The 11,570-nt window shown below is 40.5% G+C and overlaps 1 pseudogene; it reads right to left on the reverse strand.

Annotated features, from left to right (window-relative positions):
• Positions 6,241–8,954, reverse strand: LOC102168304 (annotated as a pseudogene).

Consider the following 11,570-nt stretch of genomic DNA (forward strand, 5'->3'; position numbering starts at 1 on the left):
GGAGCAAGGAGGCCCACCAACCACCGGCTTCACAGAGGAGCACCCTCTTCATCAGACCCCTTTCTGCCTTTTGTCTACAGATCCTGCTTTATTATAATATGAGCACTGAAAAAGTCAAAATTTGGTAGGACTGAGAATATTTGAAACCTGTCTTACCATTTCCCAGGCTAGGCCAACAGATACAGTAAAAGGCAGCTGCAGAATAACAAAAGCATCTCTCCCCATGATACATCACGGTTGTAGAATATCAAATAACCCCCATCCTTGCATGACTCCCGCTTTCTTACTCACTGGAAGCTTTTGTTCTCTAAAATTATTAATCAGCAGAAACTTTCCTATTTGAAATTAAATCCATAAAAATGAAACATTCCATTACTGATTGAACATCCAAGTCATTCTGACAGAGAGAAGCAGCCTTTATTTACAACCCTGGCGTAAAGCTTCAGGAAAGGAGTTGTGGACGTAGTATTCCACACCTAAACTTTTAGTTTCCAAGGAAACATCACTCCTGAGCTCACTCTAACAGTTTAAACCTGACACTGACCCTGGGAGCCCTGTTTTGCTATCAGTCTGTCAAAATACTGTTTCATTCACATTTTATCTCCACGCTTCCCTCAAATCCTGTACTAACTATATACTTTATCTGGTCCTCTAGTATATAGCCTCCCTTATTGTAATGGACTAATAAACCTGTTTGTCAGATTACTGGTCTGTGGATGGGCTAAGACGGCATCATAATCTATCAGAGACTTGTTGATTTCCAGAATCCTATCATAACAATTTAGATAGTATTGGGGATACTACTATACAACTGTGGTAAGGGGTTGTTCACTCACTAAGTTGTGCCCAACTCTTTGCGACTCCATGGACTGCAGCACACCAGGCTTCCCTGTCCTTCACCAACTCCTGGAGTTTGCTTAAACTCATGGTCATTGAGTCAGTGATGTTTTCTAACCATCTCATCTTCTAGGGGAAAGATTAATAGATTTATACTTGAAATTTGGGCTTTCCAGGTGACTCAGTGAGTAAAGAAACTGCCTGCAATGCCGGAGATGCAGGTTTGAACACTGAGTCAGGAAGATCTCCTGGAGAAGAACATGGCAACTCACTTCAGTGTTCCTGCCTGGAGAATCTCATGGACAGTGGAGCCTGGAAGGCTACAGTCCATGGGGTCACAAAGAATCAGATATGACTGAAGATGACCACGCATGCACAAACCTGAAGTTTAGTTTCTTAGTAAATCTAGCCATCTGTTAGCTTGAAATTTGATTCCATGCTGAATTAAAATGACTGAAGTGTGAAAATAGCCCTTAAAGAACCTTAAAGTCTCATACCAAAAAAATGAGATATATGGCAAGCATTTAGAGAAAAAAAACTTTCCCAAATACGTGTTTGATCTAACAGAGTTAGCAAGCCCAGAGGGCTAAATTCCTGGCCAATTCATACCAATTCTGAGACCCAGCTCAAGCCTTACCTCCTCTCCAGAGCTGTCCCGAGTCCTTCCTTTTCTTACTCTGGAGGCACCTAGTGTTACATCTGTGCCATGGCACACACCACACAATACCGTGATTGCTTGGTTACCTGTTTTCCCTGTTCATCTCAACTCGTTGAGAGCAGGTCCTTGTTCGTAAATTCCTAGCACTTAACACAATTCCAGGCAGAGAGGAGCTCAGCTAATGTTGATGAACCAACAAACGAAGAGGAGACTGGGAGCAAGAAAACAGGTTGGCAAGTGGTAGTAATGGTTGGCAAGTGGTAGTAATGGTTCAAAAGCGATAGAAATGACCTGGACTCAGCGTGACTAGAAGGAAATGATAGATAAATGTGGGACATTTGAAAGGAAGATTAAAAAAAAAAAGATTTGTTAATTAAGTGGAAGTGGAAAACAAAGAAAAATTTTAAATCTCAAAACTACACAGGAAGTGGATATCACAAACAGAATAAAGGAATCCTAGACTATTTTGCTGAACTTTTTTGGTTTTGATGCTTTTTTCTTTTTTTGTCCTGTGCGGTATGTGGGATCTTAGTCTCCTAAGGATGGAACCTGTGCCCCTGCAGTGGAAACTCAGAGCCTTAACCGTTGGACCTCCAGGGAAGTCCCTATTCAGCTTTAGAAAAGCAGCTTTCTCAAGGTCCTAGGACAGTCCAGGGTATTTCCAGTTAGAATTAGAGTCAAGGCTCAGAATACACTGGGAACCACTAACACTGAGGCAAACTTTAAAAAGTGGATGAACTCTCCTCTGAGGAAGAGACCATGCACTGAACGGGTGAAGGACTGAAACTCGGAGAGTGGAGAGTTCTAGAGGAAAAGAAGCAATCAAGACAACAGGAAGAACACATTCACAGTGTCCTGGACACCAGCGGAGCAGGGCTGCCTGCAGGAAATGGGAGGACAACCCGAGAAAGTCACCTGAAAAACCGTGACAGCTTGAGGTTCATCACGGGAGTGAGTGATAAAATACAACAGTTGCTTACATCAGTGGCTTTCCTCCAGCTGTTACCTGTGAGAAAATATGATGGACAGAAGATCCCATTTCAATGGCAAAAAACAAACAAAAATACCTGGCAGTAAACTTTTTTACTAATTTACAAAGACCAAGAGATTTTAATAACGAAGAGATGCAGTAGATGGGAAACATGATAAAATGAAATGTTAGTGTCCTCCAAATGGACACATTAAATAACAATTTAAAGCCAGAATGAATTGCAAGTGGACCAATGAGGTATTCGAAAAACAAAGAAAAACAGATAAAAGCAGCCTAAATGGGGAGAAAAGGAGAACATTTTCTAGACATAATCCCAAAAAGCAGGACTTAAAAAAAAAAGAATTGACAGATAAGACTGTGAACAAACCTGATCCTAGAGTCCAAGCCACACAGCTCAGGCCTTTAAAATGTCCTTTTCAGTCCTTGGATCTGTGATCATTACAATCCCCCCACCCCCACCCACCACAAACACACACTGCACCATCCCCACCGCCAACCCTGGCCTGAGCCGATGAATCATCTGTAAGGACTCACCAAGGATCTTCACAGTCCCATTCTAGCTAGATCAACACTGCAGATTTTCAACGTTCAAAACCACTCTCAAAGCCTTGTGATACAGCTAGCCCTCAGCTCTCTCTGAGAAATAGGATCAAGAGGGAAAAACAACCAGGCCATGGCTGCTACTGCTAAGTCAAAAGCCAAGATTTGACACCACGAGTGTTTGGTCTGAGGTTGTTTTGGCCCTAGAAGTAACAGCGGCACACCCCACCTGACCAAAAGTAGAGACCAAAAGCAGAAGAAAGACAGCAGCAAGTATAAAACCTAATAGGGTATATGTTCAAATGTTCTCTGGCTTGTTTATTCCTTGACTTAAAAAAAAAAAGTCTATCATAGTGGTTCTCAAACTTCAGAGTGCATCAGAATCACCTGGAAGGCTTTTGTAAAAAGATGGCTAGGTACCACCCCCCGACCCCTCCAAGTTTCTGACTTAGTAGGTCTGGAGCGGGACCTGAAGGTTTGCATGTCTACAGGTGAATTAAATCAAATTCTAAAACAAGTCAACACAGTGACTTCCCTAATGGTCTAGGGCTAAGACTCCATACTCTCATTGCAGGGGGCCAGGGTTCAATCCCTGGTCAGGGAACTAGATCCCACATGCCACAGCTGAAAAAGACCCAGAATGCTACAACTAAGAGCTGGCACAGCCAAATAAATAAATATTTTTAAAAAATAAAAGACATGGAGGAAACCTATGTGTGCATGTGTCTGTCTGTTTAAACAATCACTTTATATTAAATCAATGATACTGAAGTGCTTTTCAGGTATTTAGTCCTATGGTAGGTAATATCTTTTTCAGGTAGATCTAAATTTATTATGACTAAATAGAGGAATTCCTTGGTGGCCCAGTGACTAGGACTCTGCTCTCACTGCCAAGGGCCTGGGTTCTATCCATGGTTGGGAAACTAAGATCACAAAAACCCCACAGGGTGGTCAAAATAAAGAAATAAATAGAGTTACAAACATTTCATATAAATATGTGAATTTTAATTGTCTAGTCACAATTATAATGTATACCATAGAGATATCATTTATATATGTCTCAAATCTTATTAACCAATAAAAATAAATAATACTGGGACTTCCCTGGCAGTCCAGCGGTTAAGACTCCACATTTCCACCACAGGGGGCGAGTTTGATCCCTGGTTAGAGAACATGGCCACATGCCATGTGCCATGGCCAAAATGCAAAATAATAACACCTAGCTTAGTTTACTATGCTTTATAAAACCATAGATATTAACACAAAAAAAGCAATTCAGAATTATGATTAAAGTGGGCATGTGCTTTTTTATTTAAAAAGCAATTGCTCCTTCAATAGCTGAATGACTAAACAAACTAATACATCCAGAAAATGAAATAAAAAAGGAATGACCTATTGACACACGCAATGACTTGGATGGCTCTCAGGGCATTTATATTGAATGAAAAAAAAAAATTCTCAGAAGCCTAGGTACTGTATGACTCCATTTAGATAAATTCCTCAAAATGATAAAATTATGGATATGGAGAATAGATTATTAACTACCAGGGTCTAAAAATAATACTCAAATGCCAGGTAGATAGATCCATAAACGGGCAACATGAGGGAGAGCTTGGTGGTAATGGAATAGATCTGTTTCTTGACAGCATTGATGATTACCGGAATCCATACACTTGATAAAATGACACAGAATTATACATATATGTTGCACCAATGTCCATTTTTTGGCTTTGATACTGTACTATATCCGTATAAGATAGAACCATTGGGAAACTGGGTACTATTTTTACAACTGTACTATTTTTACAACTTCCTATGAATCTACAATTGTATAAAAATTAAAGTTAAGAAAGAAAAAGAAGTCAGGAACTCCCTGGCAGGAATTGGTGCTTTAACTGCCATGGCCTAGGGTTCAGTCCTTGGTAGGGAACTAAGATCCTGCAAGCCACATGGTATGGGGAAAAAACGAGAGAGAAAAAAAAAAAAGTTTAAAAGCAGTCGCATATCTATATAACAAAGTTAGAAAGCGATGTTTTTAAAAGAGACAGTTTGGGGGCTTCCCTGGTGGCTCAGTGGTGAAGAATCACCTGCCAGTGCAGGAGACATGGGTTTGATCCCTGGTCCAGGAGAATCCCACACGCCTTGGAGCAACTAAGCCTGTGCGCCACAACTATTGAGCCTGTGCTCCAGAACCGAGAAACTGCAACTACTGAACCCATGTATCCCAGAGCCCAGGCCCCACAAGAGAAGCCACTACAGTGAGAAGCCCCCACACTGCAAGACAGCAGCCCCTGCTCGCCACAAGTAGAGAAAAGCAGCACAAGGAAGACCCAGCACAGCCAAAAATAGACCATTTAGATAAATAATAAAAATCATTAGTTACCTAGGAATTGTTCAGTCACTAAACCGTGTCCAAACCGTGTCCGACTCCCCACGGACTGCAGCACATCAGACTCCCCTGTCCTCCCAGAGTTTGGCCAGATTCATGCCTATTGAGTCAGTGATGCTATCTGACCATCTCATCCTCTGCTGCCCCCTTCTCCTTTTACCTTCAATCTTTACCAGCATCAAGGTCTTTCCCAAGAGTACCTGGAGCTGACTGTGACTCAGATCATGAGCTCCTTATAACCTACAAAATAAATCTTTTTAAAAAGTATTCAAGAATGGCATGTAAAAAATTATAAAACTCCATTGAAACATAAGTGGAGCAATATCATGTTCATTGATAGAAAGATTCAATATTGTAAAGATGTCAATTTCTTTAAAATGACCTAAAGATTAAATGAGTTTCCAATTAAGATCTCAAATAGGTTTCCAATTAAGATCTCAAATAGGTTTACAGAACTTTTACTAGTTGCTTCTAAAATGTAATAGCATAACTTACCATAAAGCTACAGAAATGAACATGGTACACTGCATTGGTACAAAACAACCAACCAATAAAACAGAATGGAGAGCCCAGAAGTAGATCCATGCACACTTGGAAATTTGATAAGACAGAGATGCCATTTAGGTCACTGGAGAAAGAATGGACTTTTCAATAAAGAGTGCTAAGTATCCACAAGGAAAAAAGGAATCAGTGATAGATAAAATAATTAGATATGAGAAGATATTTTGGAAACATTTCAAAGAAAATAGAGAATTATCTGTGACCTCAGGGTTAGGAGAGAGCTATTAAACAGGACACAAAAAGTGTTAACCATAAAATGACAAATTCGACCATCTTAAAAGAACTTTTTTTCATTAAAAGAAACTATGAGGCAGGTGAAATGAGAGCCACAAAATGAGAGAAAGTATTTGCAATATATCACTCACAAAAGTCTGCTACCTACAATGTATTTTTAAATTTATTTTAAAAAGTAAAATAACAGATAATAATCAGGAAAATAAAAATTGCAATGAAAAATTGGTAAAAAATACATATTTAGATGGGTAAAAATTAAATTTGTGAAGTATTGACAAGAATGAAGATTCTTATGGGAAGTTTGGGAGATTCTCAGATGGAATTTCTGTGTTTTTTTTTTAATGAATCCTGGCTCTGAGTCTTTTTTTTTTTTTTTGGCAGGGGGTGGGGGAGGGCGGTGTTGGGTCTTCATTGCTGCACAGGCTTTTGTCTCATTTTGGTGAAGAGCAGGGCTACTCTTTAGCTGCAGGCTTCTCATTGCAGTGGCTTCTCTTTTTTTTTTTAAGTTTTATTTTTCAAAATGTACATTTGGTGGGACCTGTTCATGCATCTTCACCAGCAGCTGGGGCATTTCCACCCTTGGTGTGTCTGGTGTAAATCACTTGAGCTCTGTGCTTTGAAAGCAGTTTAATTAGTCCTTTACTAAGGAGTTGCTGAAGGGCTGCCCTGGCCAGGGAACCACGGATCTTCAGACTCTCAGAGACAACAGCTGGAGTTATAAGCTAGCTAAGTTATAAGCTCCCTAGAGTTGGGAGCTTCTTTACAGAGTTTGTCATATGTTGCTTTGTCAAACAAGACTAGTATTGAGCTTGTCCCGAACTTTGCCTTTGGACCACTTCTTTTTGGCCCCAGATTTGTTCTCTGGATCTTTGTCTTTCTTGATCGACTGTTCCGGCATCTTTCCTCTTCTTGTTGTCCTTGGGCGGCAGAGCGAAGCCCAGAGGGCAGCTGTGACAACTGCCGCCTCGCTAAGATGTCGGCAACAAGGCTGCAGCGGCTTCTCTCGTTGCAGAGCACAGGCTCTGGGCACACGAGCTTCAACAGTTGACGCTCCCAGGCCCTAGAGCACAGACAGGCTCAACTGTGGCTCGTGGGCTTAGCTGCCCCTCGCCATGTGGGGTCTTTCCAGATCAGGGATTGAACCCATGTCTCCTGCACTGGCGGGCGGATTCTTCACCACTGAGCCACCAGGGGAGCCTATTAAATGGAATTTCTTTTGTTTCCCTTGTGGATGTAAATTGGTATAATTATTGTGGAAAATGATTTGGCATCATCCTGAAAACTAAACATTCACATATAGTATAACATACAATTAACTCCTAGATTTAACCTTAAAATTCTTGGAAATATGCATCAAGAAATGTGTATAAGAATGTTCAAAGCATCAATGTTTTTAACAGCAAAATAAAGAAGAAAAACAACCCAAACATCCATCTGCAGGAAAGTAACTCTTCTCAATGGGGAGGTTTCAGCTCAAATACCACTTCATCAGGCCTTCTCCAAGCTCTATTTAAAGTTTAAAACACACTCTCTCTTATAGTAGCTACTCCTTTACTTTCACATCAAATCACAACTCTCAGTTACCATCTAAAGTCAGTGCATTTTTTTTAAAGGTCGTCTTCTCATGCTGGACAGTAAACTTCATGAAAAGAACGTGTCTCTTCTTACTCTGTATGTCTAGGCCTTAGCACACAGTAACATTGAAAAAGGAAGGTCAAAGAGAAATTTAAAAAAAGAGGGGGATAAGTGAGGTGGAAGAAGAGTTCATTGAAAGCTTACCTACCAAAACAGAAACAGACTCACAGACATAGAGAACTGACTTGTGGTTGTTAAGCAGAGGGGGAAAGGGGGAAGGATGGGTTGGGAGGCTGGGGTTAGCAAATGCATCTATTATATATAGAATAAACAAGGTCCTACTGTACAACACAGGGAACTATATCCAATATTCTATAATAAACCGTAATGGATAAGAATACCTATCTGTATATCTGAATCATACCGCTATAGAGCAGAGTACAATATTGTAAATCAACTCTACTTCCATAAAATTAGGTGTTTTTTTAAAAACAGTTCATTGAGATCTCAGACAAAAGGGGAAAGGGAAGCCAAGTTATAAAATCTTCCACATGAAATGGAGCGACTCTGTATCTGGAAGGTATGCTCATCATTTGGAGGAGGACTGAAGAAAGACAATATAAAGAAAAGACTTGGTAAAACAGGAAGAAAAAAAATCAAAATTGCGGGGGGAGGATCTGGAGGGTACAGAGCAATTCAAAATTGTTTCCGCTTTTGAGCTTAACGTCTTACTCTTGCTATCGCTGTTTCACTGGGCAGTGGGAGGGCAGTATATTCCCATTGGAAGACAGTAGGAAAAGATTTACCTTAATTGAAGTGTGCTTTATCATCAAGTTTGCTATTGCATAAAATAAACAATGACAATTGTTATGGGCTTAATTGTATCTTCTCAAAATGCATATGTTGAAATCCGAACCCCTGGTGCATCATAATGTGACTGTGCTTGGAGACAGGATCTGTAGTGAGGTAACTACAATAAAGTGAGGTCACATAGGTAGGCCCTAATCCATTATAACTGCTTTCCTTATTTCCTTATATGAAACAGATGAGGACAGACCTGCATACACACAGAAAAAGTCATGTGAAAACACAGCAAGAAGGTGGCCTTCTGCTAGTCAGGGGAAGAAGACTCAAAACAACAAAAAAAACCCAAACCTGCTGACCTTCATCTTGGGCTTTCTACCTCCTGAGCTGTCAGAAAATACATTTGTTTAAGCCACCTAGTTTGTGGTATTTTGTTGTGGCAGCCCTGGCAATATATTACTCTAAATAAGTACTACTCTGCCTAGAACTGCTTTAATGCAAAAGAAATTTTCCTGTGCTTCCCTAGGTCCCATTTGCCAATACTTATTAAAAGTTAATAAAATCTGTCATGCTATTAAGAATTATTGAAATTGCTTAATTACCTGAAATTAAAAGACACTTACTCCTTGGAAAGAAAGTTATGACCAGCCTAGATAGTATATTCAAAAGCAGAGCTATTACCTTGCCAACAAAGGTCCGTCTAGTCAAGGCTATGGTTTTTCCAGTGGTCATGTATGGATGTGAGAGTTGGACTGTGAAGAAAGCTGAGCACCAAAGAATTGATGCTTTTGAACTGTGGTATTGGAGAAGACTCTTGAGAGTCCTTTGGACTGAAAGGAGATCCAACCAGTCCATCCTAAAGGAGAGCAGTCCTGGGTGTTCATTGGAAGGACTGATGCTGAAGCTGAAACTCCAGTACTTTGGCCACCTCATGCGTTGACTCACTGGAAAAGACCCTGATGCTGGGGGGGATTCGGGGCAGGAGGAGAAGGTGATGACAGAGGATTCGATGGCTGGATGGCATCACCGGCTTGATGGACATGAGTTTGAGTGAACTCTGGGAGTTGGTGATGGACAGGGAGGCCTGGTGTGCTGCGATTCATGGTCACAGAGTCAGACACGACTGAGCAACTGAACTGAACTGAACCGAACTGAACTGATGGGATGTTGGTAAACTACTGCCAACTTTTTGTTCCCTTACTGATCCCTTCCTATAGGAAGACTTGATCAAATCCAATTTGTCCATTTCACACTGCAGGCAGGAAGCCCAGGGCCTGCAAGCTTTTCCAGAAACGAAAACATACAAGAAAATGCCTGAGATCTAGGCATGAAAAGGGCAGACACCAATTTAAGAAAATTAAACTACAAAATTTTAAAATGTTCCATTAAATTCATATAATTTTTCATTTTAAAACATGAATTTCCTTACATTTGAAAATAATTAGCACATTAGATTTTTACATTTCTCAAGAATTCTCACATATACATGACTGCTTAAAACGCGTTATCAAATCATTAATGAGTCAACACAGTCAATTAATTTCCAAAACAAAGATAATCCATTCAGAAAGTTTTTTGAGAAGATATTCAACATTGGATATGCGTGCATCTTAATATTTGATGACATGGGGTAGGGTCATCCATTCCCTAACTGCCTGCCTCCTTCATTTCCAAATTACATAACAGTTCAGAGGTGGGTGGCAGTGACTCCTGCAAGGGAGGGCTAGGGCACTGTGAGGACGAAACATCTAGGGGTAAGGAGGATAAGGGGCTCAGAAAAGAAGCAGTCACAGGAACTTCCTTGGTGATCCAGTGGTTAAGAAACTACAACGCTTCCAATGCAGGGGACAAAGGGTTTGTGAATGATATACATGAAAACACAGAACAGAAGCATAGATAGATCCTGGCAGGAGGCTTCTAGAGAGCAGCACCTGGCTTGCATCCAGCAAGAAAACAGCAACCTCAGTCCCACAACCTCACAATTTGCAGTATCTTGGAAGTGCAGCAGTTAGTGAAATCTTCCCTGGGCAAGTCTTCACATGAGAATACAACCTGGCCAACAACTGGATTACAACCTTCTTGGACCCTCAGTAGAAGATACTGCTAAGCCATGCCCAGACTTCTGACACAATGATAGTTAAGACAGAAAAAGATCTTACAAAGCTACAGTAAGACAAATACAAGGTTAAAATAAGCAGACTAGTAGTATTATTCTGTAACGTATTATCTGGCAATATGTTGAAACATTTAAAAGTATGTACACTGAAACATTTGAAAGCATATATATTGAAACATTTAGAAGTATACATATTGCTTTCAACTGGATTTTTGTTGCTCAGTAGTGTCTGACTCCTTGCAACCTCACAGACTGCAATATGCCAGGCTTCCCTATCCTTCACTATCTCCCAGAGTTTGCTCAAACTCATGTCCACTGAGTCGATGATGCCATCCAACCATTTCATCCTCTGTCACCCCTTCTCCTCCTGCCCTCAATCTTTCCCAGCATTAGGGTCGTTTCAAATGAGTCAGTTCTTTGCATCAGGTGGCCAAAGTATTGGAGTTTCAGCTTCAACATCAGTCCTTCCAATGAATATTCAGGGTTGATGTCCTTTAGGGTTGACTGCTTTGATCTCCATGCAGTCCAAGGGACTCTCAAGAATCTTCTCCAGCACAATTGAACTGGATAGATATCAGCTTATCACAAAAATGATCAACTATGATATTAAGACACTGGAAATTTCCTAGAAGCAAATTCTTTATCATTCTTCTGCCTCCATTCAATTCCTACAAATACCACACTATCACTGGTTCCAGTTCACCGTATGTGTAGCCTTTTAGAAAGTGCAAAAGGCAGGGAAGTGGAAAGGATGCTTTCCCTCCTGGAGGTATATCATTCTCTGAGGAAGAAAGCAGAAGTCCCCCTCAAGCTCTGTTGAGCCCTGACCTCTGTGGAAAATCTCTGCTCTTCTCTAATCTTTTCA

This window comes from Capra hircus, chromosome 21 (genome assembly GCF_001704415.2).
Source record: "Capra hircus breed San Clemente chromosome 21, ASM170441v1, whole genome shotgun sequence".
Lineage (NCBI taxonomy): Eukaryota > Metazoa > Chordata > Mammalia > Artiodactyla > Bovidae > Capra > Capra hircus.